Below are 26,705 nucleotides of genomic sequence, written 5' to 3'. Positions count from 1 at the left end.
TTCTTTGAAGGCCTTAAAAGTCAATTGAATTGTCAAAGCAACATTTTCTTGATGGGAGACTTCAACTGTGTTTGCTATGCTGAGGACCGAGTGCTAAGCCCTACGGTTCACGACGCAAGCGCACGATTTTTAGCCACGAGTGTAAGCGAAGGCAATTTGGTAGATGTGGGCTATGTCATGGGATACGGCGCGACTCCTAAGTTCACGCATTTTCAAGGAGCCAGCCATGCACGATTGGATAGGATATACATGACAGCTGACTTGGTTACAATGTGTAGCAGCTATGAGGTCAAATCTGTGCGTTTCAGTGACCACTGTTTAGTTATGTTGGCGTTGGGACCTAGAAAACCAAAATTTAACTGGGCGTTGTTGTAGTTAAATTCCAAACTGATAGATGACGAACTGTTCGTTAAGAAAGTTAACCATAACATTCAGAACCTTTTAGAGAAGGACTGTAAAAGTATTGTGGAAGCATGGGAATGTTTCAAGCAGGAAACGAAGTTAATGGCAATGGAAAGATCATGCACATTACGCCGGGAGGGAAAAAGAAAAGAGAAAGAGTTACAATGCCAACTTGACTTCTACCTAACTATGGAAAGTTCTTGTCCAGGTATCTTTGCGAAGGGAATTAAAGAAGTAAAAGTTCAGTTAGAAAGCGTTGATCAAGAAAAGTATCGAGGTGCGGTTATACGTGCGCGCGCAGAAATATTATGGTGCTGTGAAAATCCGACAATGAAATTGTTCGAGAGAACGAATACATTCAGCGGGCTTTTCATGAGCATTACAGCGAGTTGTTAGGCACTGAACGAGAGCTTGCGGAAGGATTCGAGAATGAGTTTTTGAAGCTTCTTCCAAAGTTGGATGACGATGTAAGGCTGAATCTCGAGCAGCCAATTACTGTCGCTGAAATATAACACGCCATAAATGAGTTAGCGGTAGATAAACTGCCAGGCCCTGACGGATTAGGCGCAGCGTTTTATAAGGCTTTTAAAAGGCATATGGCAATAATTTTACATGAGGTAATTAATGAGGCATATGAGATTCAAGTACTACCACCGTCCTTTCATGAGATCACGTAGTATTAATACCGAACGGCGACGACCCTCAAACTTTACTTTCGGTGCGGGCATATCGCCCTATTAGCCTTACAAATACGGACTACAAAATATACACAAAAGTTCTCGGGAGGCGACTGCAGTCGGTCGTACAGAAGTTAGTAGGACCACATCAGACGTGTGGAATAAAAGGACGGTCTATTATGTCTAACATTCACGTGGCACGAACGGTCCTCGAGCGTTGCGATGCCTTTTCAGAGAAGGCCGCAATGCTACAGTTAGATTTGGAAAAGGCCTTCGATAGGGTGGCGCATGAAATCCTTTTTCTTCTACTTGAACATGTGAATGTTGGATCTGTGTTGGCAGAAGGTGTTAAAATGTGCTATGATCGAATGGTTTCTAAGATTATAACTAATAAGACATTAACGAAAAGTATACAACTCAAATCTTCTGTGAGGCAGGGATGTTGTTTGTCGCCGTTGCTTTTTCAATTATACTTGGAGCCTTTCTGTTTAAAGGTGCTTTCGTGTAGCGATATCGTAGGTTATAGGGTAGGTTCAAGTGAAATAAAGCTACTAGCATACGCAGATGATGTAGCAGTGTTTTGTAGCCATAAAGACAGCGTCACTAAAGCGGTCGACGTGGCAAGAAATTTCTGTAAAATGTCAGGGAGTGTTATTAATTGGGGAAAATCAGTAGGACTATTGCACGGGGCTTGGGAAGACAGTCCCACTGAAATAGAAAGTGTACATTGGACGTGTTCGGGGGGGCCTATGAGGTACCTCGGTGTACCGCTACAACATTTCAGGGACACGAAAGACTACTGGAAAGAGCAATGCGCAGAAGTGAAGGAAAAAACAAAAAAGTTTGGTGGGAGGGACCTTTCCATGTTCACGAGAGCAACAGTATGCAACCTCTTTCTGGTCACTAAGATTTGGTTCGTGCTACAGGCCCTCTGCGCATCCAGAACGAGCATACAAAAAATGCACCGGGAATATGCCGTCTTTATCTGGGGATCTGTGTGGGAGCGTACGAGCCGTACCAATTTATTCACGTCAGTTATGCGAGGTGGCCTTGGCCTAGCTCACTTGTTCTTGAGGCAAGTGGTTTCGCGATTGCTGTTTTTGCGCGATCAAAAAAATGTTTTTCTATTAACTGTGATTCAAGAACGTCTGAGCGACGTTTTACCAAATTATATTGTGTCAACGCAACTACCGATAACAAATATTATCAAGGGCTTTCTGCGTGAAGTTGTATGGGCTTACCAATTTTTGTGCGCGCGTTTTTCTTTAGAGTATATGAGTAGTGTTAAACGCAAAAACCTATACAAAGATGTTGTTCAGATTTGTCTGCCTTTACCAATTTATAGGACCAAATTTTGTATAGAAAGTGGAGCAAATGTGTTAAAAAGGGTATAGCGGATGCCCATGCGCTCCGTCAGCCAAGTCCTTTTTTTTCAATTTCACAGTGAAACGTTACCGGTTAAGCCATGGCTCGAAGAGAAAGGCCTGTTTGTAGCATGGTCAGTAAACTGCTTAAGATGCAGATAACCAGAAACAATAGAACACATTTTTCTGGACTGCTCTGATGCAGTGTTCTTGTGGGACGTTCTGAAACATACATTAAAGAAGGAACTACCGGTGACGCCGTACGGAATCCGCTTTCTCCTTACATCTAATGATAATGGAGTGCCTCATGATATGTTCATGTTATTGTGTCTTCATAGTCTATGGAAGACACGAATGGCGGTACGTCATGAGCATATTAAAATTCAGTCTGCAAAGGAAAACTTAATAGAGAGCATGGTTAAGTTAAGCGCGTGTTACTACACTTGTGTGTAGAATATTGTATTTTCAATGTTTCATATATGTAATGCTTTATGTGCGCCTCTTCATGTCTCCTCGTTAGTATAGTGGCCAGTATCCCCGCCTGTCACGAGGGAGACCGGGGTTCGATTTCCCGACGGGGAGTGTCTTTTTTATTTCTTTTTTTTTCTGCACGCATGTTCCCATGGTCACCACACCCACGTTATCTATCGTTCGCGCGCGCGCGTGTTACTACACTTGTGCGTAGAATATTGCATTTTCAATGTTTCATATATGTAATGCTTTATGTGCGCCTCTTCATGTCTCCTCGTTAGTATAGTGGCCAGTATCCCCGCCTGTCACGCGGGAGACCGGGGTTCGATTCCCCGACGGGGAGTGTCTTTTTTATTTCTTTTTTTTCTGCACGCATGTTCCCATGGTCACCAAACCCACGTTATCTATCGTTCGCGCGCGCGCGTGTTACTACACTTGTGCGTAGAATATTGCATTTTCAATGTTTCATATATGTAATGCTTTATGTGCGCCTCTTCATGTCTCCTCGTTAGTATAGTGGCCAGTATCCCCGCCTGTCACGCGGGAGACCGGGGTTCGATTCCCCGACGGGGAGTGTCTTTTTTATTTCTTTTTTTTCTGCACGCACGTTCCCATGGTCACCAAACCCACGTTATCTATCGTTCGCGCGCGCGCGTGTTACTACACTTGTGCGTAGAATATTGCATTTTCAATGTTTCATATATGTAATGCTTTATGTGCGCCTCTTCATGTCAATCCGTTAGTATAGTGGCCAGTATCCCCGCCTGTCACGCGGGAGACCGGGGTTCGATTCCCCGACGGGGAGTGTCTTTCTTATTTCTTTTTTTTTTCTGCACGCATGTTCCCATGGTCACCACACCCACGTTATCTATCGTTCGCGCGCGCGCGTGTTACTACACTTGTGCGTAGAATATTGCATTTTCAATGTTTCATATATGTAATGCTTTATGTGCGCCTCTTCATGTCTCCTCGTTATAGTAGTGGCCAGTATCCCCGCCTGTCACGCGGGAGACCGGGGTTCGATTCCCCGAAAGGGAGTGTCTTTTTTATTTCTTTTTTTCTGCACGCATGTTCCCATGGTCACCACACCCACGTTATCTATCGTTCGCGCGCGCGCGTGTTACTACACTTGTGCGTAGAATATTGCATTTTCAATGTTTCATATATGTAATGCTTTATGTGCGCCTCTCTGTGTCTCAGCCACCTGATTGGGTGGGACTGCTTGATGAGTTGATCGCTTTCAAAAAGTTTTGAAACCCTCTGTCTTGTTCCCTTCTGTATCATGTAAACAGGCAATAAAGAAAAAAAAAAAAACTCGTTAGTATAGTGGCCAGTATCCCCGCCTGTCACGCGGGAGACCGGGGTTCGATTCCCCGACGGGGAGTGTCTTTTTTATTTCTTTTTTTTTCTGCACGCATGTTCCCATGGTCACCACACCCACGCTATCTATCGTTCGCGCGCGTGTTACTACACTTGTGCGTAGAATATTGCATTTTCAATGTTTCATATATGTAATGCTTTATGTGCGCCTCTTCATGTCTCCTCGTTAGTATAGTGGCCAGTATCCCCGCCTGTCACGCGGGAGACCGGGGTTCGATTCCCCGACGGGGAGTGTCTTTTTTATTTTTTTTTTTTCTGCACGCATGTTCCCATGGTCACCACACCCACGCTATCTATCGTTCGCGCGCGCGCGTGTTTCTACACTTGTGCGTAGAATATTGCATTTTCAATGTTTCATATATGTAATGCTTTATGTGCGCCTCTTCATGTCTCCTCGTTAGTATAGTGGCCAGTATCCCCGCCTGTCACGCGGGAGACCGGGGTTCGATTCCCCGACGGGGAGTGTCTTTTTTATTTCTTTTTTTTTCTGCACGCATGTTCCTATGGTCACCACACCCACGTTATCTATCGTTCGCGCGCGCGCGTGTTACTACACTTGTGCGTAGAATATTGCATTTTCAATGTTTCATATATGTAATGCTTTATGTGCGCCTCTTCATGTCTCCTCGTTAGTATAGTGGCCAGTATCCCCGCCTATCACGCGGGAGACCGGGGTTCGATTCCCCGACGGGGAGTGTCTTTTTTATTTCTTTTTTTTTTTCTGCACGCATGTTCCCATGGTCACCACACCCACGTTATCTATCGTTCGCGCGCGCGCGTGTTACTACACTTGTGCGTAGAATCTTGCATTTTCAATATTTCATATATGTAATGCTTTATGTGCGCCTCTTCATGTCTCCTCGTTAGTATAGTGGCGGATTCTGCTTCCGGCCACCGAGCGTGACGGACGCATGATGACGGGCTCCGTAGGAGCGGCTTCAGCGGCCCAGAGCGGCCGCGGTAACAGGAGTGTCGTTGCAGACAACGAGTACCAAGTTGTTTTGCCGAGTTTGCCAACAGGGCGTTTTGTTGTGCACACAGTTTTTTTACATTGTGATATCAGGGCCCGCCCATACCGGGTGGAAGATTTCCGCGATGCGCTCGCCCCGTTATCGCTCCTGCCGGAAGTGGTGGCTCTCGGGGCCTACCGTATGAGCCATGTTTGGGCCGTGACCTTCAAAGACAACGAAGCTGTGAAGAAGATCGTCAGTGTTGGTGAGCTACAGGTCAAGAAGGGCCGATGCCTCGTCATTGACCCCGCCAACCGGGATGTACGCTTAAAAGTGCATTGGCTGCTGCACACCGTTCCTGACGAGGACGTGCGTCTTGCCTTCGCGCCGTTTGGAAAGATCACGGACGTCGCCCGCGACCGGTGGTGGGTGCATGGCGTGGCTGACAAGAACTCTACCACAAGACTGGTTACGCTGAAGTTGAAGCCGGGCGTAATGCTTGATGACCTCCCGCACCAGGTGAGCGTCGCCGGTGAGCTGGCTCTCGTGGTTGTGCCGGGCAGGGCCCCTCTCTGCCTACGCTGCCGCGGAACGGGCCATATTCGTCGCGACTGCCGCATACCGCGGTGTGGTGCGTGCCGACGCTTCGGTCACGAAGAGAGTCAGTGCGAGCGGACGTACGCAAGCGTGACCGGACCCGTGAGCAACGACGACAACTCCGCCCTACTCATGGACGAGGCGGATATGGAAGACACATCGACCACGGCTAAGGAAGCAGCTGGCGAGGTGGCAGAGTCGGAGGCACGACCTCAAAAACAGGGGCAACATGTCGATGAAGCCGTCGCCACTGAACAGCAAGAGCAAGTGCAGGGCTCTGTAGCCATGCCGAACCGTGAGGAAGAGAGCCCACCTGACCCGGGAGCGGCCTCCACCCCCCCTGAACATGAAGACATGGACACCCATACCGGGCTTGCCAACTTGCACGCGGGGAAACGTCCGCGCGACCAGACCAATAGCCTGGCTACGACGCAGGACAGCAGCGGCGGAGACGAGCCACCGCCCAAAGCGCCAGGTATGAGGAGACCAACCTTGAAGCTGCGGCCGAACATTACGGCCGATCCACGGCAGGCGGGCAAACCGCCTCCGTAGTTCAGTACTGTGTTTTGCTTGAGGCGGGTTGGGGGGTTCGTGAGTGCAATGGCCGTCACCCTGAGCGCTATTCTCTTGGATATGTGTCAGGAACGAGGGCCCGAGTTGCATGTGAGTGTTGTTTTCGAGAGGTCGGGTTGGTGTTCCCTTTTGTGGCATTCGACGCGGTTATCGGCGTGTCATTATCAACACTCGTCCCTGCGTAACTGTGATGGGCACCATTCTACCGTGTAGTCATGGCAGCTAATATCGAAGGAGCGCTACGTGTAGCCACGTTAAATGTACGAGGGCTCGGTGCAAGAAGGCGGCAATGTCAGCTAAGTCGCCTACTCTTAGATAATGACTTGCATCTTGTGGGAATCCAAGAAACCAAAATAGAGAGCCAAGAGCTAACCGACAGAATGGTGTCCAATTTTCGTGCGCACTTCAACGTGTGTGTTTCTCACGCTGTTGGTGGATCAGGTGGTTGCGCAGTATTCATTCGAAGAAACTTTGGCCTTTGTGTGCAGTCAGTGTTTTCGTGTGAAAGTGGCCGCCTTTTAGTGGCTGATTTTTGTTTTTGCGATAAGGATTTCCGTGTCATTTGTGTCTACGCACCGAATATTCAAACAGACCGGCGATCCTTCTTTGAGCGTCTTGAAGAGTACGTAAACTGTGACAAGGTGGTAATACTGTTGGGCGATTTTAACTGTGTATGCACTGCTGACGATCGCGCAAAATGTTCACACGTTCGCGATAGGAGTGCTGAATTGCTAAATTCAGTGGTGCACGATTACTACTTGGAAGATATCGGTAGTGTCTTTGCCAGTGGTACTCACCCACAGTTTACTCACTTCCAGCGTGATAGCCACGCTCGGCTAGATAGGTTATATGTGTCAGCCGAATTGGTGCCCTTGTGTAGTGAATATGATGTGCAACCCATTGCATATAGCGATCACTGCTTGGTAACTACCACCTTTGGGAAAAGACAGATCAAACACACCTTTAACTGGGACCTCTGGAAGTTGAACGCGCAGTTGCTGGATGACGATGCTTTCGTTGATGCTCTTGCGAAGGAACTAGAAAGCCTGATTTCAGTCGAATTAGCAAGCTTCGCCATTAAATGGGAAGAATTTAAACAGAAAGTAAAAACAATGGCTATTGAAAGAAGCAGTGTCCTTCGGCATAACCTGAAACAGGCAGAAACGAACCTTCGCCAGCAACTGCAATTTTTCATCAGCATGGAAAGTGTCCAGCCTGGTGTGTATGTTAACGAAATAAAGGAAGTGAAAGCCGAACTCGAAAGGATAGACTCTGAGAAATACAAAGCCGCCGTTGTGCGATCAAGGTCTGAGAAGCTGTGGGCGGGAGAAGCGCCAACAAAACGAGCTCTCTCAGACGAGAAAAGGTACGCATGTCGGAAGGAAATCCGCCAGCTAGCTAAAGGCAATGACATCACGTCCGACAAAAACGACATCAAACAAGGGATCGTCGATCACTTCAAAGCCTTCTTAGGTCAACCACGCGAACCTAAAGATGGCTACCAGACGGAATTCCTTTCATTGATGCCAAAGCTCGATGAAGAAGTTAAGGCACGGCTAGAACATCCCATTACCCTGAGTGAGATAGAGTGCGCAATAGACGAGTTGGCGCCCGGTAAAGCACCTGGGCCTGATGGCTTAGGGGCTACTTTCTATAAAACGTTTAAGTCAGCGCTGGCTCATGTCCTCCATCTAGTTATCAGCGAAGCGTATGACCGAAAAAGATTGCCCTTGTCTTTCACAACCTCGCATATCGTGCTAATCCCGAAGAGTGATGACGAAAAGAAACGGTTGTTGCCAGGCTCATATCGCCCGATAACTCTAGCCAACGTTGACTACAAAATTTTCACGAAAGTTTTAGCGAAACGACTGCAAAGTGTCATCAAAACATTGGTAGGGCCTCACCAGACTTGTGGCATTAAAGGCCGTAGTATTACAACAAATGTACACGTGGTTCGAAGTGTGCTAGAGTGTTGCGACGCGATTGGCGATTACGTCGCGATGATGCAGATAGATTTGGCAAAAGCCTTCGACCTCGTCTCGCACAAGGCTCTACTATGCATACTTGAACATACGAACGTTGGCAGTGTCATAACGGAAGGCGTAACGATGGCGTACAAAGACTGCTCAACGCGAATCATTGTTAATGGGGAGCTCACCGATAGCTTTCGTGTGCTCTCGTCGGTGCGTCAAGGATGCCCGCTTTCGCCCCTTGTGTTTGCTGCTTATCTCGAGCCACTCTGTTTGGCCATTAAAAACAACGACCGCATAGCAGGCTATCGACTACAGGCAGCACACGTTAAAATACTGGCGTATGCAGACGACATCGCGATTCTCTGTACAAATAAAGCCAGCATTAAAGAGGCAACTAGTGTAGTCGAAAAATTTTGCGTTTCAGCTGGAGCCCAGATAAATTGGGATAAAAGTTATGGCTTCTGGCATGGGAGTTGGAAAGACACGCCGGAGACCTTTTCTCGATTGAATTGGTCAAAGTTGCCTACACAGTACCTGGGGATGCCTCTCGGAAGTTACCGTGAGGCCGAAACTTACTGGCTCGACCAAGCTTCGAGAGCAAAGGAAAAGGCTGACGGTTGGAGAGGAAAGCAATTGTCAATGTTTTCTAGAGCCACTGTTTGCAACCTCTTTTTAATTTCTAAGATATGGTATGTTATGAATGTGTTGTGTGCTGCGCGGGTAAGCGTACAAAAAATTCACCGCATTTTCGCTACTTTCATTTGGGCCTCTACCTGGGAGAGGACGAGTCGAACAAACTTGTTTCTCCCGGTCAAGAAAGGTGGGCTTGGTCTGGTTCAATTGTTTTTGCGACAAATTGTGTCACGCTTTGTGTTTCTGCGGGATCAAAATGATCTCTTTCTTCGAACAATAGTACAAGTACGGCTGGGCAGACTTCTTCCGGGATTCGTTGTTTCGTCGGCTCAGAACATGCCGGGAACTGTGAAAGGATACCTGCGTGAAGTGGTGATGTCATATAGGATGTTAAATGTGCGTTTCTCACAGCAGTATCTGTCCACCGTTACAAAGAAAAAATTGTACAGAGATCTTGTGGACACGATGCTCCCCATACCTTTGTACCGCTCGCCACACCGTGGAGGCCCCGGACAGGACGTGCTAAAAAGAGTGAAGAAAATGCCAGTACGGCCATCAACTAAGTCCTTCTTCTTCCAATTACATTCAAACACACTTCCCGTTAAGACCTGGCTTCATAGCAAGGGTATTTTCATCCCCTGGAACACCAACTGCTTTTTATGTAAAAAAACAGAAACAATAGAACATGTTTTCCTAGATTGCTGGTACCCGATCTTTCACTGGGACGTTCTGCAGAGAACGCTGAAGAAGCAGTTGCCCCTGGACCCGTATGGGATACGCTTTTTGCCTATAGATACCTCCGAGCAAGTACCGTACGACCTTATTATGGTCCTGGGCCTCCACGCTATGTGGAAAACTCGCATGCAATTTGAACATGCAGACTTGGTTGTTATACCGGTACGAGAACATTTCATTGAGAGTGTTGTTTACGTGAGAGACGCTTACAAATCACTGCCTGATCCACCACAATGGATGTATGTACTCGATGAACTGGTGTCACTGAAAAGATTTTAGTGCTGTGTTGGCCAAAGTGTGGCTGGCAAGTTTTATCATTTGTAACCCTCGATTTTGTACGTCGACGACGGCAATAAAGAAAAAAAAAACTCGTTAGTATAGTGGCCAGTATCCCCGCCTGTCACGCGGGAGACCGGGGTTCGATTCCCCGACGGGGAGTGTCTTTTTTATTTCTTTTTTTTTCTGCACGCATGTTCCCATGGTCACTACACCCACGTTATCTATCGTTCGCGCGCGCGCGTGTTACTACACTTGTGTGTAGAATATTGCATTTTCAATGTTTCATATATGTAATGATTTATGTGCGCCTCTTCATGTCTCCTCGTTAGTATAGTGGCCAGTATCCCCGCCTGTCACGCGGGAGACCGGGATTCGATTCCCCGACGGGGAGCGTCTTTTTTATTTCTTTTTTTTCTGCACGCATGTTCCCATGGTCACCACACCCACGTTATCTATCGTTCGCGCGCGCGCGTGTTACTACACTTGTGCGTAGAATATTGCATTTTCAATGTTTCATATATGTAATGCTTTATGTGCGCCTCTTCATGTCTCCTCGTTAGTATAGTGGCCAGTATCCCCGCCTGTCACGCGGGAGACCGGGGTTCGATTCCCCGACGGGGAGTGTCTTTTTTATTTCTTTTTTTTCTGCACGCATGTTCCCATGGTCACCACACCCACACTATCTATCGTTCGCGCGCGCGCGTGTTACTACACTTGTGCGTAGAATATTGCATTTTCAATGTTTCATATATGTAATGCTTTATGTGCGCCTCTTCATGTCTCCTCGTTAGTATAGTGGCCAGTATCCCCGCCTGTCACGCGGGAGACCGGGGTTCGATTCCCCGACGGGGAGTGTCTTTTTTATTTCTTCTTTTTTCTGCACGCATGTTCCCATGGTCACCACACCCACGCTATCTATCGTTCGCGCGCGCGCGTGTTACTACACTTGTGTGTAGAATATTGCATTTTCAATGTTTCATATATGTAATGCTTTATGTGCGCCTATTCATGTCTCCTCGTTAGTATAGTGGCCAGTATCCCCGCCTGTCACGCGGGAGACCGGGGTTCGATTCCCCGACGGGGAGTGTCTTTTTTATTTCTTTTTTTTCTGCACGCATGTTCCCATGGTCACCACACCCACGCTATCTATCGTTCGCGCGCGCGCGTGTTACTACACTTGTGCGTAGAATATTGCATTTTCAATGTTTCATATATGTAATGCTTTATGTGCGCCTCTTCATGTCTCCTCGTTAGTATAGTGGCCAGTATCCCCGCCTGTCACGCGGGGGACCGGGGTTCGATTCCCCGACGGTGAGTGTCTTTTTTATTTCTTTTTTTTTCTGCACGCTTGTTCCCATGGTCACCACACCCACGCTATCTATCGTTCGCGCGCGCGCGTGTTACTACACTTGTGTGTAGAATATTGCATTTTCAATGTTTCATATATGTAATGCTTTATGTGCGCCTATTCATGTCTCCTCGTTAGTATAGTGGCCAGTATCCCCGCCTGTCACGCGGGAGACCGGGGTTCGATTCCCCGACGGGGAGTGTCTTTTTTATTTCTTTTTTTTCTGCACGCATGTTCCCATGGTCACCACACCCACGCTATCTATCGTTCACGCGCGCGTGTTACTACACTTGTGCGCAGAATATTGCATTTTCAATGTTTCATATATGTATTGCTTTATGAGCGCCTTTTCATGTCTCCTCGTTAGTATAGTAGCCAGTATCCCCGCCTGTCACGCGGGAGACCGTTGTCCGATTCCCCGACGGGCAGTGTCTTTTTTATTTCTTTTTTTTTCTGCACGCATGTTCCCATGGTCACCACACCCACGTTATCTATCGTTCGCGCGCGCGCGTGTTACTACACTTGTGCGTAGAATATTGCATTTTCAATGTTTCATATATGTAATGCTTTATGTGCGCCTCTAGTATAGTGGCATTCTGCTTCCGGCCACCGAGCGTGACGGTTCGTGAATCATGGTCTCTCCCGGGGCAGCGACAGCGGTCACTTTTGGCCGCGGAAACAGGACCAACGACGAAGAGAAGGATTACCCTTTTATTTTGCCGCAACTGCCTAAAGGACGAGTGGCTACTAACACCGTGTTTTTACACGGGGATGTACGTGCGAGACCATACAGGGTCGAGGACTTCAGAGACGCCCTACTGCCGACGGGCTTGCTGCCTGGCGTGGTATGCATAGGGGCGTACCAGATCAATCACGTGTGGGCGGTGACCCTTAAAGATGCGACCACCACGAAACGGCTGGTGGCCCTGAAGGAACTTCAAGTGAAAGGACGACGGTGCGTCATCGTCGACACACAGGACCAGCAGGTGAAGCTTCGACTTCACTGGCTGCTGGATGGCGTTGCCGACGATGACGTCCGGGTGGCGTTTGCGCCTTTCGGCAACGTGGATGAGGTAAGCCAGGAGAGGTGGCGTGTCCAAGGTATGGGGGACAAGACCTCTACCACGCGGACCGTGCTCCTCAAGCTGAAGACCGGCGTCAAGGTAGAGGACCTTCCACATCAGGTCCGCGTCGGCGGAGAGCTCGCTTTGGTGGTCGTTCCCGGTCGGCCCATGCAGTGCTTACGTTGCCTGGGCACTGGGCACGTCCGGCGAGAGTGTAAGGTGCCGCGCTGCTCCCGTTGCAGACGTTTTGGGCACGTCGACGCCGACTGCGTGAAGACGTACGCTACAGCGACAGGCCCAGCAGTGAGTGAAGCGGCAGCCGAAAATCTGATGGATGCAGCCGAGGCTGAAGACGCCGCCAAGGGAGCCGGAGACCAAGTGCCGCCAGCGAAAACAAGTACCGTGACAGTGCCGGAGGGCGCTGAAGCCAAGGTGGACGAAGCTGCTGAGCAAGTGACTGGGCCGGCACGGGTCGACACCTTAGCTGTGCTTCCAAAGGAAGGTGCGAGTGAAGGCGAAAGCGATGACGACGATTCAGAAATGGAACAGAGCGAGGCTGCCAACGACGGGGACCGGGCTGCTAGTCTCGGTGCAACCTTCAAGCGCCCCCGAGACGACGCCGGAGACAAGGATAACGCAGCATCCAGCACCGGGGATGGGCCGCCGGCAAAAGCGCCTCTTGGGAGGCGTTCGGGTTTCAAACCCAAACCGAATGTTCCGCCCGAGAGAAGGCCTGTGGACAAAGCGCAGCACACCACCAACAACGCCGGGAAGCCGGGCGGCTCCGGAGGCGGCTAGCCGAGGGCTACTCGTGAAAGGTAAGCACCATGCTCCGGGCCTACTTCATTCTTTAGTACAGCATGGCACCTGACCCGTCTCTCAGCATTGCCACACTAAACGTGCGAGGCTTTGCGGCTAGCCGTAGGCAGTGTCAAGTACTACGGTTGATCACTGACTACGACATAGACGTTTTAGCTGTCCAGGAGACCAAGGTAGACGGGGAGGAATAGACCGGGAGCATGGTGCGGCGTTTCACGACTAGATATTATGCAGTCGTGAGCCACGCGGTAGGCACGTCCGCTGGATGTGTCCTGTTTGTTAAGAAGTTACGAGACCTTATTGTTCAAAGTGTGTTTTCATGTCAGTCGGGAAGGATTGTTATTTGCGATTTTGTGTTTTGTAAAGTTGAATTCCGAGTTATATGCATATATGCGCCAAATGGGGTAGAAGAACGTGCATTATTTTTTTCGAGTCTTTTTCAGTATATTAGCAGTGAAAAGTGCATGCTTTTGTTGGGGGATTTCAACTGTGTTTTGAGTGCTCGGGATAGATGCAATAATGGTGGTATCCGCGATAAAAGCAGTCATATATTGTCTAGGCTGATCAGCGAAAGTGAACTAGACGATGTATGTTAGTGTCTAGAGGGGGAGCGGGAAGTGATGTATACGCGATTTCAAGGCGGTAGCCATGCGCGGTTAGACCGCTTGTACATGTCACAGGACATGATTCCAAAGTGCCACAGTTATTCTGTTGCACCTGTGTCGTTCTCCGATCACTGCTTGGTGATGTGTACCATAGGAATGAAGAAGAAGAGTCAATCTTTTAACTGGGACCAATGGAAAATGAATGCCTTACTTCTAAAAGACGCGCCATTTGTAGACGCAATTCATGAGGCCGTTATGGAAGTAAGCGATGAATGTATTGAAACAATAGCAGAGAAATGGGAATGGTTCAAACAGAAGGTAAAAATGAAAGCAATAGACAGATCCAGCTGCTTAAAGTTTGACAGGGAAATGAAAGAACGAGACTTACGAAAGATACTTAATCAGCTGATAGCGCTGGAGTGCAAAGAGCCAGGGGCGTATAAGCAAGATATGCGAACCATCAAAGAAAAAATCGAACAGTTGGACAAAGAACGCTATCAAGGTGCGATTGTGCGCGCAAGAGCAAACGCATTAGTAGCGGGGGAGACGCCCACCAAAAGGGCGCTTGGACTTGAAAAAGCTCATGGTCGACGTAATCATGTCGATAAGATCTCGTGGAATGGCACACTCGTCGACGATATTGCCACGACCTTGACACGACTGAAAGCCACTCGGTGCAATTCCATGCTAGGCACATCGGGTTGATCATCGAAGAAGAGAACGACGAAGGTGCCAGAGTTGTTCTATAAAACATCTATAGCGTCGACGGAAGTCTTTTGTTGTTTTGTCTGTGACAAACTGGTGGAGGTGCTGGGTACGCGTCTATGTACTCTGGCCCCCAGGATCTGCAAGCGGACCACCTACGCAAAAGCCGACGGCTTCAAAGACTACCTCCGGAATACGGCCTTCAAGATCTGCCGAGGATGTCGACCACAACCGCAACCCAGACACAGGAGACATACGGTACGGGACAGCCTCCTGCGTCGCTAGTTCTCCACACGCCCCAATGGCCGCGGCCTTTCCATGGTGAGCCTTTTGAGGACGTGGAAGATTGGCTCGATGACTTCGATCGTGTGGCCGAGGTTAATGATTGGGATGAACGGAAGAAGCTAAGGCGCGTGTACTTCGCCCTAGAGGACTCTGCCCGAACATGGTTCGCTAACCACGAGCCATCCATCACCACCTGGCAAGAATTTCAACGGCAGATACGCGATACGTACAGCAGTCCCGCAAGAAAAGAGCGAGCAGAGCAAGCTCTCCAGAGCAGGGTTCAAAAGCCTAATGAAAGCGTAGCCATGTTCGTAGAGGACATGTCGCGGCTTTTCAAGCGTGCTGACCCTGGCATGACAGAAGCGAAGAAGGTCCGCCTGCTGATGCGAGCAGTGAAAGAGCAGCTGTTTGCAGGACTAATGCGAAGGCCTCCAGCTACAGTAGCTGAGTTTGTCAGTGAGGCGACTACAATGGAGCGAGCCCTTCAGCAACGCTCCTCGGTCTACGATCGCCAAATCACCCTGGGATCAGCATCTCCATCTCTCTCGTTGCCCTGTGACACCGATGCGCTTCGAGAGCTTGTGCGTAGTGTCGTGCGGGAGGAGCTTGATCGACTACAGGGAGTGCGTTTTCAGCCGACCGCAACGGCCCTCACAGATATCGTCCGCGAAGAAGTCCGCCAGGCGGCACAGCCATTCGTGCAAACCCGACCTGAAGCCGCCCCTGTACTGACTTATGCGCAAGCAGTGAGGCTACCTGCGCAGCCCGTGAACCACCATAACCTGCCTTCTTCTGAAGAACCGCTGCGCCATTTCCAGGGTCAAACTTCGCATACAACTATGTACGAGTCCACAAGCCCCCGAATCAATACGCGAAAGTCAGACGTGTGGCGCACACCTGACTATCAGCCACTCTGTTTCCACTGTGGCGAAGCGGGCCACTTGTACCGTGCCTGCTACTACCGACGAATAGGACTCCAGGGATATCACCCCGGCGCTCGTCGCCCACGTGAGGGAGAGCGCCCGAGAGAAATCCAGCAATATCTGGCCAGTCGAGATTCGTCGCCGTACGCGCAGTTCCCACCGTTTGAACAGTCCCTGCCAACGAGCCGATCTCCGTCTCCACAGAGGCGCCAGTCACGATCACCACCTCCTCGACGATCGGCGTCACCTAGTCGCTACACTACGTTCTCCGCTTCTGTGGGCAACCGGCCCACGAGCCCAAGTCGGGGAAACTAAGAACAGCGACCTCGGGGGGTGGGGCCGCTGTACAACGCACTTCGAAAGATCCTCCGCTGCGACACCCCGACGGCGACGTCACCGACGGCGACGTCACCGACGACGATAACGATGACGACAACGATGACTGTGTACCTTCGGCACCTTCATTCGAAAACCGTAAACCTGTTTCAGCCGACATACTCGTTTCTGTAGATAACCACCCGGTAACCGCTCTTGTCGATACTGGTGCCGATTATTCTGTTCTAAGCGGACAACTGGCTACTGCACTTCGCAAGGTGACGACACCGTGGCCCGGACCTAACCTCCGTACAGCCGGCGGTCATGTTCTCACACCGACCGGCAAATGCACTGCGAGGGTACGCATTCGTGAGGCCACGTTTGTCGCTTCATTTATTATACTGGCAGAGTGCTCTAGGCAGATCATTCTCGGTATGGACTTTCTTCTAGAGTACGGGGCAATCATAAACCTTCGCGAGTTGCTTGTCACTTTTCCAGCGAACATGCAACTCATTCGGACGACTATCACCTACAGTCCACGGTGTTACGCGTTTCTGGTGACTGCGCTACTTTGCCACCACGGAGTACTACGTTGATCACTGTGGAAACAGACGACGATCCTCCCCATCTCGGAATCGCTGAAGGCAATCTGTCAGTCTTGTTGGCTCGACAGGTTTGCGTAGCTCGCGGCATCTTGCAGCTGTCGTCACGGACTGCTCAGATTTTAGTGACTAATTTCAGTCGTGAATACCAGCACTTCGCCCCACGAACTGCCATCGCCTATTTGGAGCCAGTCAGTGACAATCCTGCTTGTTTAACTGTAGGACAGAATGGTGCAGATGCTACCTGTGACGTACCGGCCAACAGCAAGATTGATGTGAATTCAAAATTATCAGGTGGACAACAGGCTAGCATTCGGAGCCTTTTACAGTCTTTTGCGGACTGTTTCGCTTCAACATCGAAGGTCAACCAAACGCCTATTGCGAAACACCGAATTATTACAAATCCCGATGAAAGACCCGTGCGCCAACGTGCCTACCGTGTTTCTCGTAAAGAGCAAGACGCCATCCGCAATCAAGTCCAACAAATGCTTACCGACGACATCATACAGCCCTCCACCAGTCCATGGGCGTCACCTGTAGTTCTGGTGAAAAAGAAAGACGGTACAATGCGTTTTTGTGTTGACTATCGCAAGCTTAACAACGTTACGAAGAAAGACGTTTATCCCCTTCCCCGCATCGACGATTCTTTGGACCGCCTTCGACATGCCCGATACTTCTCATCGATGGACCTACGCAGCGGCTACTGGCAAATAGAGGTTGATGACCGTGACCGTGAGAAAACCGCCTTTATTACGCCTGATGGACTCTACGAATTCAAGGTCCTTCCTTTCGGTTTGTGCTCTGCGCCTGCTACCTTTCAGCGCATGATGGACACAGTACTATCAGGTCTCAAGTGGCAGTCATGCCTTGTCTATTTAGATGATATCGTTGTGTTTTCTGACACTTTTGAGCAGCACCTACAGCGCTTACAAGCAGTTCTTGACGCAATTCGTGCTGCTGGCCTGTCCTTAAAGCCTGAAAAATGCCATTTCGGGTATGACGAACTCAAATTTTTAGGCCATGTTGTCAGCTGCGCAGGCATTCGACCAGACCCCGACAAAACCATTGCTGTCGCTTCGTTTCCTACACCTGCGAACAAACACGAACTCCGCCGTTTTCTAGGGCTTTGCGCATATTATAGACGCTTCGTGGCTAACTTTTCAAGGATAGCCGAACCTTTGCAGCGGCTAACAAAGGATAATGTTCCGTTTGTCTGGGAGCAGGACCAACAAGAGGCCTTCTGTGAACTACAGAAACGTCTGCAAACACCTCCCGTTCTAGGACACTTTGACGAAGACAGTGACACCGAGTTGCGCACGGATGCCAGCAACGTTGGCCTTGGTGCCGTCCTCGTACAGTGGCAAGATGGAGCCGAGCGCGTCATTGCGTACGCAAGCCGCACTTTGTCTCCAGCTGAAAGGAACTATTCGACTACGGAGAAGGAATGCTTGGCTGTTGTGTGGGCAATTGCTAAGTTCCGCCCATATTTGTACGGCCGATCGTTTCGAGTTGTGACAGATCACCATTCATTGTGCTGGCTCGCCAATCTGAAGGATCCCTCTGGCCGTCTCGCACGCTGGAGTCTTCGCTTGCAAGAATACGACATGACGATCGTGTTCAAGTCCGGGCGTAAACACACCGACGCCGACTGCCTCTCGCGTGCTCCTCTTCAACCGTCGCCATTCGATGTTGATGAAGAGGACGCATTTCTTTCCATTGTCACAGTGTCAGACATCAGCAAGCAACAGCGCGATGATTCAGAACTCCGGCCTCTCATCGACTACCTTGAGAACCGTCTACCAGAGCCGCCTCGTATGTTCGTCCGAACGTTATCTTCGTATTTTCTCCGCGATGGCGTCCTCTACAAATTGGGTTTTCACTCAACCGCAACCGCCTGCCTCCTTGTAGTGCCGTCTGCACTACGTGACGACATCCTGCGGGCCTCTCATGACGAGCCATCTTCGGGCCACTTGGGATTCGCACGGACGTTCTCACGCATACGCCAAAAGTACTTCTGGCCTAACCTTCGCCGTGATGTCAAGCAATATGTGAAGACATGCCGCGACTGCCAGAGACGCAAAACACCACCCCTGCGTCCCGCTGGACTTCTCCATCCCGTTGATCCTCCACGGATCCCTTTTCAGCAAGTCGGCATAGATTTGCTTGGACCATTCCCCACGTCGAGGGCTGGTAACCGTTGGATTGCTGTAGCCACAGACTACCTTACACGTTACATTGAAACCAGAGCTCTCCCACGAGGCACTGCTAATGATATTGCGACCTTCTTTGTACATGGCATCGTACTCCGCCACGGTGCTCCGACAGTGGTTATAACCGACCGGGGCACAGCATTTACTGCGCAGCTCACAGAAGATATCATGCATCTCAGTGGTTCAGTTCACCGCAAAGCCACTGCTTACCATCCCCAGACGAATGGGCTTACAGAAAGGCTAAACAAAACGATCGCTGATATGATTTCCATGTATGTTGACGTCGACCACAAGAACTGGGACGACGTTCTCCCATATGTTACGTTTGCGTATAACACTGCCGTTCAAGAAACTACCGGCTTCACCCCTTTTCGCTTGGTGCATGGCCGGGAAGCTGTAACAACGTTGGACGCGATGCTTTTACCCACCCACTGTTCTAATGTTGTCACTGATGCTGCCGAATTCGCTCGATGCGCCGAAGAGGCGCGCCAGCTCGCACGAATGCGTATCCGCTACCAACAACACAACGACGCCAACCGATACAATCTTCGTCACCGAGACGTCACTTATCAACCTGGTGACAAAGTATGGGTGTGGACACCGATCCGCCAGCGTGGTCGGTCGGCGAAACTTTTGCGCCGCTACTTTGGACCCTATAGGATCGTTCAACGACTCGGCGACGTGACATACGAAGTGATTCCTGAAGTAGAAGGCACCACTCGCCGTCCCCGACGCCCACGCCTGTCCGATGTCGTTCACGTCTCTCGGTTGAAGCTTTACTACTCCCGCTGACCTCAAAGCTCTACACCTCTCTCATCATCTACGTATACCTTAACAGTATCACTGTGGCACCCCCCAAGTGCATCAATGTTCTGCATCGAGACGATGCTTCTAGGGAGGGGGGTAATGCCACGACCTTGACACGACTGAAAGCCACTCGGTGCAATTCCATGCTAGGCACATCGGGTTGATCATCGAAGAAGAGAACGACGAAGGTGCCAGAGTTGTTCTATAAAACATCTATAGCGTCGACGGAAGTCTTTTGTTGTTTTGTCTGTGACAATATTAAGAGCATAGGCCGAGCGTTTTTAGAGAATTACCAGTCATTGTTTGCATATCAAGAAGCCAATGTAGATGAGTTCAAAAGGGTCTTTCTCAGTCGGATGCCGCGATTAAGTGACGACACGAAGGACCTATTAGAAGGCAATATAAGAGAACACGAAGTCGAAAAAGCAATAAATGATTTGTACAATGGCAAATCACCCGGACCTGACGGTCTGAGCGCGTGTTTTTATAAAGCCTTCAAGAAAGAACTGTCGCCCCTGCTAACAGACCTGTTTAACGCCGCGTATGTGAACAAAGCTTTGCCGCCTTCTTTTGGTAAAGCGCATACCATCTTGATACCTAAGAGTGACAAAGCGGAGAAACTTAGGCTCGTGACATCTTATAGGCCGATATCTTTAACCAATGTCGACTATAAGATTTTCATGAAGGTTTTGGCAGCCAGACTTCAAAGCGTCATCAAAGAAATCGTCGCAGACCACCAAACGTGTGGGATCAAAGGGAGGTCAATTTTTTCGAATATTCACACGAAGCGGTGCGTGCTCGAGTGCTGTGACATCACTTACGATGGCGTCGCAGTGCTCCAGCTTGACCTAGAGAAAGCTTTTGACTGTGTGTCTCATGATATTTTGTTTGCCATTCTGGATCACGTTAATGTAGGTGTCATCATCACTGAGGGAGTGGCATTGGCGTATCAGAACTGCACAACCCGCTTAATTGTGAATAAATCATTGGGGTCCCCCATTAACGTCATGCGTTCTGTGCGTCAAGGCTGCCCCCTCAGTCCTCTTTTGTTTGCTATTTACATGGAAACGATGTGTTTGGCGATAATAGAGAATGATCAAATACGCGGTTAAAGCTTGGCAGCCACAGAAGTCAAACTCCTGGCATATGCAGATGATATCGCCGTGTGTTGTACAAACAGAGAAAGTGTAACGGAAACAATACGCGTTGTGAAACAGTTTTGTGATGTGACGGGCAGTAAAGTGAACTGGGGTAAATCCCTCGGTTTGTGGCACGGAGAGTGGTCTTCGGCCCCAGACAACTTTGCGAATGTGAGCTGGGTGAAAAGCCCTACCAAGTGTCTGGGTGTTCCCTTGGACAGTTCAAGTAAGTGGGAATATGGTCACTTCCATGCGTTTCTATGTCTGAAAACCACTGTACTTGCGAGCTGAAGCATCGTGATACCAAAGTCAAATCCAGGCAACTGCTGTACTTGAGGCCTCGCAGATATGTAGGACTGCCGTCATTCATCACAAAAAGGTCGTGATCATTGGCGAATGTTACCAGATTCCTGCCTCTGGAATTGATTGCCGAGCTACCCCAGAGTAAGTGATGTGCGTTGAAATCGCCCGTTATAATCCAAGGACCACTGGTATGTAACAATATGTCTCGCAGTCTATCGCATTCAAATCGTCCTGACGGCGATAAGTAGACACCAATGAAGACACTTACTTGAAGACACTTACTTGAAGACACTTACTTCAAGTAGACACTTACTTGAAGATCAGGGGGCTAAACAATTCCTCCTCGTCGAATGCAGTACAACGTATCGATTGGACTAAATTCAAGCTACATATGGAAAATGCATGCAGAGAAGACGTGGGCAATAGCCTAGAGGAAACCATCTCAGAGGCAATGAGAGAAGCTTCATGCCTCCTAACATTGAAAGCGAACCGTTCCCAATTTGACGTAGAACTGGAGAGGCTAACGGCACTTCGACGACGAGCTGAAAGGAGGTACAGGCGCACGAAGGCAGTTTGTGACCTGAGAATGGCACGAAGAACACAGAAGAAAATTCAGCGTCGTTTGGACAAATTGCAGGAACAACGTTGGAAGTCCTTTTGTGAATCCCTGGACCCTCGTAAACCACTTTCATACATCTGGAGGACAGTTCGTGGCCTCCGCTCGTCTCCACAACAGCGACATCCCTTCATGGCCTTAGCCCTACATCACTGCCAGACGCAACTTGAGGTGGCAAATAATTTTTGTGCGCGGATCGCCGGCGTGTGTGTCATCCCCCACGCCGAAGGTGTTAGTGTCATCCCTGTGTCTCGCGTACCAGAAATGGAACTTCCATTTACTATGGAAGAACTTGACGCATCTTTGGCTGCTTCTCGACGTTCATCTTCACCAGGGCCTGACGGCATCACCTATGCAGCTCTTGTCCATCTTGGACGGGAGGCCAGGCAAGAGCTGTTGAATTACTACAACCGCTCATGGCGTGACGGAATTGTTCCACTCAATGGAAAATAAGTCGACTTGTACCGCTACTAAAAACAGGGAAGTCGCCTTTAGACCTGACATCATATCGCCCTATTGCCCTGGCAAGTTGCGTAGGTAAAGTAATGGAAAAAATGATCCTTACACGCTTAGAATGGTACCTTGAACGCCACAGTATAGACCCTGACTCAATGACAGGCTTTCGGCGAGGCAGGTCTTCAATAGACAATGTTATCGACCTGACAACGTACATACAGCAACAAAAATGTCTCAAGCGCATATCAGTGGCGCTCTTTCTTGATGTGAAAGGGGCGTACGATAATGTCACACATGAAGCGATCCTTGAATCACTGGAGGCTATCGGAATCGGTGGCCGTATGTTTCAATGGATCAGAAACTATTTGACCAGAAGGTCCTTCTATGTGCAGACCGAAAATGGCCCCTCTGCCAACTATTATACCTACTGCGGCGTCCCACAGGGCGGGGTATTGAGCCCTATTCTGTTTAACCTAGCTATGATTGGCCTTGCTGAACTATTACCCAATACAATACACCTGTCGATCTACGCCGACGATATTTGTCTTTGGTCTTCTGCGGTGACTCGTCTTCAAGTGCGCGCAAGAATTCAGCGGGCAGCCACCCTAACTTGTTCCTATCTCCGAAAACAAGGCCTTACTATGTCCATCGAAAAATGTGCGCTCATTGCCTTTACGCGCAAACCCATGTCACCGTACCCTGTTTCTCTCAATGGCCAGGATATTACATACCAGAAGTCTCACCGCTTCTTAGGTGTGATTATTGACAGGAACCTTTCATGGAGCCCCCACTGCATCTACCTGAAGCGGAGACTAATTTCAATTATACATATAATGAAGTTCCTGTGTGGAAAAACTTGGGGAACGTCGGTACGGTCCATGCTGCAGCTGTACAGAACACTGTTTCTGGGCTTTTTACGATACAGCTTGCCGGTTTTGGCGAACACATGCAAAACAAATATTCGTACCCTCCAAAGTTTGCAAGGCCAGGCTCTGCGGACATGTCTTGGACTTCCACGATGCGCCTCGACTCATGCAACAATCGTGATTGCTAGAGACTACTTGATTCCAACATACATCACGGTTGACAACCTCAGAGCACACATTCGACACCTGTGTCGCGTACCCAGTCATCACATTGCTGTTTTGCCAGCACAAAGACCTCAGGCCACGTTTTCGAAACTTGTTGCGACACATCAAGGCTGCCTTCCATCGGGATTTACACCAGCAGCAAGACCACTGTCACCCCCGTGGTGTCTACGGCAGCCACAAGTACACCTCACGATTCCGGGAATTACGAACAAGCTCAGTCATTCCACGGTAGCTCTACGACAGTTGACATTGTCATTGCTGAACGATGCATATGAGTTAAGAACGCAGGTTTACACCGATGGATCTGTCTCAGCCACCAGCTCCACAGGCGCTTTTATCATCCCGACCTTACAAGTCACAAGGAAGTTCAAAGTGTCCCACACAACGACTTCTACGGCTACAGAACTTGCCGCTCTACGTGCTGCAGTTAATTACATCGTAGAAACACCACCTCGAAAGTGGGTCATTTTTTGTGACTCCAAGGCAGCCCTTCAGAGTCTGCAGTCAGCATTACGACGCAAGACACATGAACAACTGGTGTTTGAGACCAGAGAGGTTCTCCATCAAGCCCTCATGAACGGACATGACATCATCTTTCAATGGCTGCCGGGGCACTGTGGCATCGTCGGTAATGACCTTGCCGATGATGCCGCCCGGTCAGCCCATAAGGAAACCCTGACTGTTCCTATACCCTTATCGAGGACAGACGCTGCGAGGGGTCTTCGTTTGCTCGCTCAAACCGAGAGAGAAACGTCATGGAGCAGCCCGATTTTTACGAACTGTCATCTCCAACGGCTGGATCCTACAATGAGGCTACAAATTCCATCGAACTTCCCCCGCCATGATGCAACTTTACTTTGCCGCCTCTGGTTAGGAGTGGCTTTTACGAAAGCATACTCATTCCTTCTGGGCATGTCTGACACACCAATCTGTGACTCGTGCAACTGTGAGGAGACGGTGGAACACGTGTTGTGTTTTTGTCATCTTTATGAGACCGAACGTGATCTTCTCCGGAGTGTGTTAGACCGATTAGACAGCAGACCTTTTTCAGAGACAAAGATTCTTGGACCGTGGCCCCACGCGTCGCAGGCTTACAAAGCGACGCGGGCATTGTTACAGTTCATGAAGTCGACTGGCCTCAGCGACCGATTGTGAAGTGTTGGACAACCGCATGTGTTTATACTGCGAGTGCTTTCTTCCCTCTCTCTCCTTTCTTTTCATCCCTTTAAACCCCTTCCCCCGTGTAGGGTAGCAAACCGGACGTGCTTCTGGTTAACCTCCCTGCCTTTCCTTTTTTTTGCCTCCTCCTCCTCCCTTGGACAGTTACAAACATAGCGAGGAATACTGGACGAACCAAATAAAAGAAACAAGAGAGAAAGCAGACAGGTGGAAAGGCATCAACCTGTCCATTTTTGCAAGGGCAACTGTATGCAATATGTTTTTCATTACGAAGTTGTGGTACGTCATGCAGACGTTATTTTATTCAAGGGTAAACGTACAAAAGTTGCACAGAGTGTTCGCCATTTTTATCTGGAAATCTAGCTGGGAAAGATGTAGCCGAACAAACCTGTTCAGGCGGGTGAAGGAAGGGGGGCTGGGCTTGGCGCATCTTTTTGTACGACAGCTTGTCAATAGATTTTTGTTTTTTCGAGATGTGCGTGATCCATTTCTGCGTACGGTATAACAGCTCAGGTTAAGAGACGCCTTGCCGGCACTCATTGTTAGTACTAATAGTATGCCAGGGGCGATTCGCGGCTATCTTAAAGAAGTAGTCGATAGTGTGCGCATTCTTTCTGTGCGTTTTTCTTTCGATTATCTTTCTGACGTGAAAAGAAAGACATTATATAAAGATGTATGCGACATTGTATTTCCAGTGCCATTGTACAGAGCTGTATACAGTGGAGGAACAGGACAGGATGTCCTGAAACGGGTGAAAAGAATGGAGCTGCCTACTGGCGTTAAAACATTCTTTTTTAAGCTACACACAGGAACACTGTCAGTGAAGACATTCATGAAAGAACGTGGCTTCCTTGTACCATGGGGCTCACACTGCTTGATTTGCAAGCAACCTGAAACAGTAGATCATGTGTTCTTGCATTGCTGGGAAGGGGTCTACTTCTGGGACGTCCTAAAACGGACAATCAACAAGGAGTTTCCGTTGAATCCGCATGGGATCAGGTACCTAGCGATAAAGAATGAGGACGGGGTACCATACGATTTAATCATGCTCCATGGCCTCCACTGTTTATGGCGGGCACAGATGGCTGGGTACCATTGCGACCCAGACGCTAGGCCAGCTCGTATTTATTTTCGAGACAGTATGTCTCGGTTCATTGAAATAAAGAAAACACAAGAATGTGTACCCGATTGGCTGTCGAGGATAGAACCTCTGACAGCATTAAAAGAATTTTAATTCGACAACGCCAGTCCATGTTGGACTGATGGCTTTGATGTTTTACAATATGTTTTGTAGTTGTGCTTTTTGAGATATTGTTCCGTACATTGTCAAAGACCGGCAATAAATAAAAAAAAATTGTGGCGCAACCGATAACGCGTCTGACTACGAATCAGAGGATGCCAGGTTCGAATCCTGGCAAGCTGGTTTCTCACTTTCGTTATTTTTTTTTCGTGGGCAAAAAGGGAAGTATGGGCTGTACTCCAGTAGCTTTCCTTCCGCATCCGGGCTTGTGGCGCAACATTCTGCTTCCGGCCACCGAGCGTGACGGTTCGTGAATCATGGCCTCTCCCGGGGCAGCGACAGCGGTCAATTTTGGCCGCGGAAACAGGACCAACGACGAAGAGAAGGATTACCCTTTTATTTTGCCGCAACTGCCTAAAGGACGAGTGGCTACTAACACCGTGTTTTTACACGGGGATGTACGTGCGAGACCATACAGGATCGAGGACTTCAGAGACGCCCTACTGCCGACGGGCTTGCTGCCTGGCGTGGTATGCATAGGGGCGTACCAGATCAATCACGTGTGGGCGGTGACCCTTAAGGATGCGACCACCACGAAACGGCTAGTGGCCCTGAAGGAACTTCAAGTGAAAGGACGACGGTGCGTCATCGTCTACCCACAGGACCAGCAGGTGAAGCTTCGGCTTCACTGGCTGCTGTATGGCGTTGCCGACGATGACGTCCGCGTGGCGTTTGCGCCTTTCGGCAACGTGGACGAGGTAAGCCAGGAGAGGTGGCGTGTCCAAGGTATGGGGGACAAGACCTCTACCACGCGGACCGTGCTCCTCAAGCTGAAGACCGGCGTCGAGGTTGAGGACCTTCCACATCAGGTCCGCGTCGGCGGAGAACTCGCTTTGGTGGTCGTTCCCGGTCGGCCCATGCAGTGCTTGCGTTGCCAAGGCACTGGGCACGTCCGGCGAGAGTG

The 26,705-nt window shown here is 49.4% G+C and overlaps 9 non-coding genes across 9 annotated transcripts; all 9 read left to right on the top strand.

Moving 5' to 3' along the window:
• Positions 1-3,185: 3,185 nt before the first annotated feature.
• On the top strand, positions 3,186-3,257 carry Trnad-guc (transfer RNA aspartic acid (anticodon GUC)). The gene has a single exon. It is a non-coding gene; the product is annotated as a tRNA-Asp (tRNA).
• A 159-nt stretch (positions 3,258-3,416) lies between these two features.
• Trnad-guc (transfer RNA aspartic acid (anticodon GUC)) lies at positions 3,417-3,488 on the top strand. The gene has a single exon. It is a non-coding gene; the product is annotated as a tRNA-Asp (tRNA).
• Positions 3,489-4,454: 966 nt separating this feature from the next.
• On the top strand, positions 4,455-4,526 carry Trnad-guc (transfer RNA aspartic acid (anticodon GUC)). The gene has a single exon. It is a non-coding gene; the product is annotated as a tRNA-Asp (tRNA).
• Positions 4,527-4,685: 159 nt separating this feature from the next.
• Positions 4,686-4,757, top strand: Trnad-guc (transfer RNA aspartic acid (anticodon GUC)). The gene has a single exon. It is a non-coding gene; the product is annotated as a tRNA-Asp (tRNA).
• Positions 4,758-4,917: 160 nt separating this feature from the next.
• On the top strand, positions 4,918-4,989 carry Trnad-auc (transfer RNA aspartic acid (anticodon AUC)). The gene has a single exon. It is a non-coding gene; the product is annotated as a tRNA-Asp (tRNA).
• Positions 4,990-10,584: 5,595 nt separating this feature from the next.
• On the top strand, positions 10,585-10,656 carry Trnad-guc (transfer RNA aspartic acid (anticodon GUC)). Its single transcript has one exon. It is a non-coding gene; the product is annotated as a tRNA-Asp (tRNA).
• Positions 10,657-10,815: 159 nt separating this feature from the next.
• Trnad-guc (transfer RNA aspartic acid (anticodon GUC)) lies at positions 10,816-10,887 on the top strand. The gene has a single exon. It is a non-coding gene; the product is annotated as a tRNA-Asp (tRNA).
• Positions 10,888-11,047: 160 nt separating this feature from the next.
• Positions 11,048-11,119, top strand: Trnad-guc (transfer RNA aspartic acid (anticodon GUC)). The gene has a single exon. It is a non-coding gene; the product is annotated as a tRNA-Asp (tRNA).
• A 391-nt stretch (positions 11,120-11,510) lies between these two features.
• On the top strand, positions 11,511-11,582 carry Trnad-guc (transfer RNA aspartic acid (anticodon GUC)). The gene has a single exon. It is a non-coding gene; the product is annotated as a tRNA-Asp (tRNA).
• Positions 11,583-26,705: the final 15,123 nt, after the last annotated feature.

The sequence above is a fragment of the Dermacentor silvarum genome, unplaced genomic scaffold (genome assembly GCF_013339745.2).
Source record: "Dermacentor silvarum isolate Dsil-2018 unplaced genomic scaffold, BIME_Dsil_1.4 Seq1003, whole genome shotgun sequence".
NCBI lineage: Eukaryota > Metazoa > Arthropoda > Arachnida > Ixodida > Ixodidae > Dermacentor > Dermacentor silvarum.
The sequence above is the reverse complement of the archived record's forward strand: the minus strand, read 5'-3'. Positions and strand labels throughout refer to the sequence as shown.